A 7949-nucleotide genomic window follows, 5' to 3' on the forward strand; every position below is an offset into this window, starting at 1 on the left:
GTGGTTGTATCTTCTGTCCAGAAATAACATCATTAGAGAATACAACTGTGGAAAATTGCTCTTAGGTATGAAATCAGTGTTTGCTAGTAATGGCACACGGAGCTGTGGGTAAAACTTGGAGTCTTTAGCAATAGTATGGGCTTTTTTTTTTTTTTAATTGAGCAGTGTCAATCAAGTGTGCTGTCTGCAGTCCTGTGCTCTTACGGAAAATGATCTCAGAAATTGCTAGCGGCACACGTAAAGACTTGTGGCCCCTTAATTACAGGCCACTATGCCTAGAAGTGGTTGCGTGATTTAATAGAAGCTTCAGTGCAATTGTGTGTGAAATATGTATTGATTAGTGTTATAAGTAGAACGAAATCAAGCAAAAAGATGGGAACTGGACAGGTAAAGCTTTTTGAAATAGGAAGACAGTTCACATGTGCAATAGCAAAAAAAGACAGCAGGAGGCAGTTGTCCCTCAGGAAGCTGTTTCTTTCTCACTGGAGGCGATCACTGAAGATGAAAAAGGATTGTGGGCAAAATGTAAGACTCCAGCAGTGTTGTTTTGTTCTCCCCCCCCCCCCCCTTTTTTTTTTTTCCAAAATTAAGGGCAAAAGGAGAGTGTTTCCCAGCTTCTAAGATTAGAAGCTTGTGGAAGAGTCTGTGAAAGGTTTAGATGTACGATGTAGAGGTTGTGTAGGAGTCTGTAAGATCGAGAAGACACGTTTTCTTCAGTTAGGAAGCATTGATAACGTATCCAAGAGCCATTAGTGCTTGGAGCTTACTTTCTGCCTTTATACATGTGTGTGACTTCTCACGAGAGATGTATTTACAGACTGGATTGTCTTACCAGGCTCAAGGACTTGACATTTGAAAATACAGGATTAGATTCGACTCCTAAGGGAATAGTTCCCTTAGAAACCAAGAGAAGTTGGAAGCGTGTTTCTGCCTCCTGTCACTATAGAACAGTGACCTAAATGAATTATCTCCCCCCCGCCACCGCCTCCCCAATGTATGTCACAGTACTATAGTTACCTTTAAAAAACATAATTTTTGCATTATGGTGAGTGGAATGAGAGTGTATTGTTGATCCATAGCCTCTGGATAGGTTATGGTAATGTTTTCAATACCTTTGTTTTCAAAACCTTTTTTAAAAAGTCCTGTAGAATTTAAAAGAGGCTGCATTTCTGCCTGTTCGTGTATCTAGGGGGAAGTTAATAAAAAAGTGGCAAACTTTCTGCATCTTTTCTGTTTTTTAAAATGAATTTCGGTGGAAGTCCATAGATCTAATACCTTCTTTTCCTCTGCTTGAGGACATATTAGGGAAGATATCTGAATAAATAATCTTGTCACAAGATTAGACACAGGAGGTATAATATTAGTATATGCTACTTTGAAAAGCGGGAGTCTTTGGGGGGACACAGGGAAAGGAAGTATGTGTGGAATTTCTGTAGTGATGTGTTAATATTTGAACAGTAGAAGAAATTCACATATATGGAAAAGATGCTTATTTCCTCAGGTTTACAAATGAATCTGTGTGTTAAAAGCAAAAAAGTAAAACAGTAAAGTAGGACCAAGCATACGCTCCCTTATAGCAGGAAGGTGCCAGTTTATTTTGTGGCAAGAAATGCAGTAATACTTGATGAAAACTCCCAGGTCTGCAGGTTTCGTTTTTATATTTATTTCACAACTACATTAATGCAATATGTGAGCTGAGAAACATCATCTTCAGAAACATAACTGGAGAACAATTGGAGCATACCTACGTATTTTTCATCTTTAAATTTGAGAGCTTGTAATGGAAAGAAGCAGGATTTTTTTTTTGTTAAATGCAAAAGCAAATAAAATAGAACAGATTTGAGCCTCGTATCAATAAATCAAGTTTGACCGAGGTTAAAAGGTGCTGTCAGCTATGCCTACGCAACGTATAACTTCAAGTCTTATTTTTGCAGCGATTGGGCAAAACTGTTCTGGATTTGAGGTGAAGGCTGTGTCTATGTTATCTAATGCCAGAATATGGTAATGATGGAAATTAAATAACAATTACTTGGGGTGGGACTCCAAAGTGTCGTTTTGAAGATAACTGATCCTTATTGGGCGGTAAGATAGTTTACATCAATCTGTCAGAATCACTATTTTCAGGGGGAGCTGCATGTGCTGGTACTAGAGAGCACAAAAAATGTGGATCAATTGGGGCTGCTGGGTGGCAGAATCAGCTCCCTGCTCCTGCTGCCTTTCAAGCTCTGTAGGTCGTGCAGGTGGACAGACAGAGCTATCCTGGAAAGGATAGCCGAGAAAAGTTTTGACAGAAGGAAAAAAAAAGGGAATACAGCTTAGGTGTGATCAGTCTTGATATTAATTTGCAGCAGCAAGCATGCAAGAAAATGAAAATACCAGGCTTGAATCGGGAGGAGAAAAATTAAAGGAAAAGGACTATTCACAGACAAAAATAGAGCAGGGAAGAAGATTAGCGTGGCAAAACAGCAAAAAGGAGCATGGAAAACCAAGTAAGTCTCAGAAGCAAGCAACACTTTCAGGAGGGTTTTTCCACAAGGTAAAAAAAAAACATAGCAGGAGGATATCACAAGGGCTGAAAAATAAATGATGTTCCAGCCGCTAAAAACAAGCGAGAGGGGTAAAAAACTAACCAAACCACCCCAGCATTTTAGGAGCAACGTTGAGATGAGGGAAGCTTTCTTTAGAATAGAGAAAATAAAAAACAAACAAGCAAAAAATCCCGCTGGACTGGAAAGTAGAGTGTCATGGAGCAGCTGTTCTTGAGCACTGGGGAGGAGATAGCAGAAGTTAGCGTGGGAAGGTATGTTGCAGGGGATGGTTATGAGTGGCATGCCAGGGAGAAAAGGGAGAGTTACCGCCATCTCTGAAAGCATATGTAAGAAGAAAAAAGTTTGTGTACTGAGCAGAGAGCTGAAGTTGGCAAAAAATTGTTGCTGTTGCTTGATAAAAGTCATTGAGGATGCAAAATATGGTTGCGAGTGACTGATGCGCAAAGTTCCTCCATTCACTGTTAAAAGTTCTGCTCTGACAGATCCTGTCTTCCCATCTGAAAACAGAAAACGAACGGAGTCTGATGACATCTGTCTGCTAAGTAAAGTCATTATTCCACCGGTTCGTGTTTATGGTGGGGAGCGGGGGGAAGCGATTGACCTAAACTATGAGAGAAAAGTGAAAAACAAACCATCTGTGGCAGAAAGAAAGAGTGAATTGGCCTTTTGTCCAGGTTGGCTTGGATTTTGTCATAGCTCTGTGTGGAGAATTTGTGTGTACTTGAAAGATCAATAGCACTGGCTACCAAGCAGTGTAAGGTAGGCAGGTGTTGGCCAACGTTTCCCCATGCATACTGTACATGCCAGTGTTGCCGATAATGAAAAAACTTCCGAGAGCACTTCCAGGGATTTCGTATTTAAGACTACTGAAATCTGTCTCCAAGGATGTTTTTTTGGTGTGTTACCTACCTAATGCTGAAGCCTCAGCCGCTCTTTGTGACTTCTTGTAGCTTTATACCTTGATAATACAATCTCTTTGTGATAGGAATAGACTAGATTTGTGACCGAATAAAGCTGGCGTGATGACTGGGATAGAAACTTGTTTGAAGATTCTGTTCGTGTAAAAAATTGAAAAGGTCTTCTTAGTGGGTGAAGAAAGATAGAGATCTTCCTTTTAGCGATCCCTTTGTCAATAATCCTCTTCATGCTCTCTTCTTCTAGCAGGCCACATCATCTGCATCTGACATTTTTTATACTCTTCAGTTTAAAATAGTATGAAATCCTGGGTCAGGGCCGCAACTGGCAGGTGCCAGCATGATTTCTCCAAGAATGACTGAGAGACCAGTGTCCCTAGAAGTGTCTTTGAGCAATTTTGCTATAGAGGATGCAAGACTGTTACACCAGAGCTGAACCCGGCAGCAAGACCCAGTCCTTTCCACTGCAGAGCAGCAGCATGTTCTACAGAATATTCCACAGTTGCCTCAGCAAGTTCATTTGTTAACAGGTATTAAAAGCAATTTATTGACATCTGAAACAATTTTGGGTTTTCTTTAAATAATTGCACCATTCATCAAAATGTGCTGATATTAAAAAAAAGGGGAGGTGGGTGGGTGGGCAGAAAAAGCCCCGAGGATTGCTCTAAATATGTAGGATAGACCCCCTAGTCCTTACACAGAAGCTCTAATTATTAAAATAAAAAAAAAAAAAAAAATTCTAGGCTTGTTATAGTCTACAAGGGAGATGGGAACTGTCCTTTAACTTATCTGTCTGGCTCAAGCCTGCACAAAAGACACATGGATTTTCAAATGCTGGTTTCTTTAAGGATAACTGCACTTCCAAGTCCAGTTCGTCGATTTCTGTAGCATTAAATTCTGCAAACATTGTCATTAATAATCCTATATGGAGCTACAAGGAATTATCTTTCTCTTCTTGTACCGATATAAAGCAAGCATTTTTCTGAAGAAAATACCTGAAAAACCTCCTTCTCTCGCCAAAAAGATGATTGCAAATGGATTTGCCTCTCAGAGACCAATGAAGCACGCAAGAAAATTTTCTATTTCTCAGGGAGACATCCAGCCTAGGCAGACTAAATAGAAAAGCCATTTAATGTCATAGCAGATAGCCTTGACAGAAACAAACACTATAGTGCTTTTCCCCTTTTTATAAATTGAAGAAGCCTAACCCAACATGCTTCCTCTGCTTTTTCTTTCTTTTTTTCTTTGCCGCTCCAGATACAACTGTTACTTTGCTTCAACTTGTATACTTGGTTCGGTTCCTTCTTTTTCCTTTGTGTCTTGTTTTTCTTGTGTCTTTAGGGAAAGGGTAAATACTATAGGTATATTGTTGCCAAAGTTGCTGCTGATAAGCTTCTCACTTATTTGTATAATTGTAACCTTCTGGGTTTTTAATCTTCTTTCGTTTTCTTCAGTCAGTTCAACAGGTTGATTGTTACCTGCTTTTCCAGTGGGTTGAGCCAGCACTGCTGTATTGATTGATTCTCTCATTTAGGTAACTACTTCAGCATTGCTCTTTTTTCATACCAAAGTAGCAGCATCAGGTATAAGGTCCATTATCCCTTAGGAGCTTACACAGCAAAGAAGGAGGCAGAGTCAAACTGGCTGTTAGTCTTTGTCTTCAATATGTTACAATATTAAAGTTAGGTCCAGCTTTTATCTCTCTTCTTGATATTACCTGTTAAGATGTTTCTTCTATCTGTTCCACTTTTTAATCACTCATAGATAAAAGAATTAATGAATAAAAACATTCATCCTCCACATCCAAAATTTATGCAGACCGTTACTCTGTGCTGCGTCTCCTAGCGCCAACTTTGGAGAAACAAGTGACAGCGGGAATGGAGTTAACATTGTGTCAGTTCAACCTGGTAGGTCTTCTTTTCTGGGGACTTTCGACCTTAGCCATCCAATTTGCTCAAACCTCTGTCTTGGCGTGTATTTTGAGGCTTTAGTGATCATACACACAAACACACACATACACACACACTCTCTGTTGCAGATATAGTAGTCATATCAAAATCAATTTAGTTGTGATATGAAGGCAGCTGAAATCAACAATTATCTAGCTGGAATTGGGCTCTTTTTTGGTGTGCTTTTCTAATTAAAGAATAGCGTTGTTCTCAATTTTTTCTTTAGATCAATTGTGTATAATAAAGCCTGGAGTTCCTTAGATATTTTCATCTTTAAATGGAATCGAGTTTAAATGTTTGTAACCTAGTCAAAGCTCTGTTCAAATAATAAAGCAACTGGAATAGTCCACTGCTTGTAACTCTGGATACAAAGGGAGAAATAAAATAACTGCTCGAAGTGCAGGAGTACTAAATAGACCACCTTTTTCCTCCTTCATTCTTCTATGTGGCTTCCTTTTAGTGAAATTCATACTGAAAGACGTCAGTGGAAGTGAAGTTGTTTTTGTGGTTCGGGATGTCATTTGAATCCAGTCAGACACATCTTCCACGGGAAAGGGAGGGTCAAGGTTGACACTTTGGAAACAATAAAAAAAACCCCAAACCACAAGTTTTCCCAGTTTTTACTTCTAATCTTTGGATCACATCCTTTTTTCTGAATTTGCAACCCGTCTTTTAAAGCTAAGAGGGAGGCAAGCTTTTGCTTGTGTAGCTTTATCTTCCGATAAAAAGAAACAGGGTTGGCTGTAGGTCTCAGCTACTGCCCATTTCAGCTGTATTTATTTATTGAACAGTACCACATTTGCCTAAGGTCTGATCCTTATCCTTGGAGATCACAGAGAATTACATCACCCCTTTTGCCTACAAGGTGAGCAGGCCTGTTGCTCAGAGAGCCTGTTCCTCATCATGGCTTGCAAAGTTGTAGCCGGTGCGTGCTGTATGTGGAAAAGTGCAGTTAGTAGGCCATCACGACCCTGAAAACTTGGGTCCGATAACATAGATTTACTTCTGTTGAAGGTTTGGAATACTTTGGAGTAAAAACCATAAACCACAATCCGTGCCTGCACGCTAATAATAAAGTTGACAACTGCTCATTAATGTTGTTTTAATTGTTTAAGGTGTGTAGAATCTGCCCCACAGGTTCTTGCAAGTTACAAGTGTAAGGTCTGTATGTATGTATTTAAAATACACCTTTTTAAGTTTTAAGTCTTCTAATGTAGAGGAAAATCGGTTGCTTAACATTAAGGAGACACAAGCATTAGTTTCCTCTGCCAAAGGAAATGAGAGTCCTTATTAAGTTCCACTGATTGACAGGTAGTAGCTGCACCAAAAGCAGTCTGCGGGGGAGAAGCCTTTAACTTAATTTCTTCTTTTCTGACCGTACTTCTTGCCTCTTCACTCTTCCCTCGATTCATGAACACTCAAAAAGTGAGATACAGAACATGAACAAACTGCTACTAAAATAAAAGATCATTAAATGATTTGTATTGAATGTATATGAAAACATGCATTTTTACCAGTGTTCCCCCCTGCTCCCTTGGTCTCCCTTGTAGCTGAATGTGTAAAAGCACAGTTGACTCTCCTCAGTTAGCTGCAAGGGAGCAGAGCGTGGAGTGCTACTTCCTGAGACACCTGTGTTTACCTGGAACCCTTGGCAGAACATGACCTTGCAGCTGTCCTTCACACAGACTTCTTGGTTTGCTTTCAGCCATCACAAGAAACGCTCTTCTCACGTTTTTACTAGTAAACACAGTTAAGCTAGTGATTTAGGAGTTTTCTGTTTGGAAGCTAACATAAATTAACTTGCTGAACGCTCACTTATACTGGAAGTGTGGTGTAACTGTCTCTTGAAATCATGACCTGGAATCAGTTACGCCTTAGGACTAGCGTTAAAATTTTTTCCTTCTTTTCAAACGGGACTTTCTGTCTGTTAATTCCTTTGGACAGCCTTTGTGTTGTGTGTGTTTGGTTTTTTTTCCCCAACATTTGTCAGGCTGATGTGGTCAGAAAGATCAAATTTGAAAGCTGTTATAAAAAGGCAGTACAAGAAATACAGATGGGTCAAATCTTCCTCCTTATCAGTTAAAAAAAAGAAAAAAAAAAGGGTGGTGGTGGTGAAAAAAAAGAACAGATAGGTGAAACAGGGGACTCCAGTGGACAAGCTGCCCTGAGTTGCTGCTCTCTTTGCTTTTGCATGTTGGGGGCCGGGGAGGGGTGGGTACTGGCTTCATCACAGGAGTGGGATGGGTTAGGCTGTGAGGCTCTGTGAGAAGGGAAGTTGCACTTCCTAGCTTGTGGACTTGCTCTGAAGAACGCAGCTACCCTTGGCTCCTGCCACTCCACAGGCTCCTTTACTCCATGGAAAGGGGAACTGGAAGGCATGGGTTAAAAGTCCCTGTTTCTCCAGCACGTATGAGGCATGCCTACTTGACAGATTTGGAGTAAGAACATGAAAAAAGAAACTGCCTTTAGGTAAAGCAAGTAGTGGCCATATCTATTCTCATCTTCCATAATCAGTATTTTTACTTTACCATTTGTAC

Source organism: Pygoscelis adeliae, unplaced genomic scaffold, assembly GCF_000699105.1.
Source record: "Pygoscelis adeliae isolate BGI_AS28 unplaced genomic scaffold, ASM69910v1 Scaffold316, whole genome shotgun sequence".
Taxonomy (NCBI): domain Eukaryota; kingdom Metazoa; phylum Chordata; class Aves; order Sphenisciformes; family Spheniscidae; genus Pygoscelis; species Pygoscelis adeliae.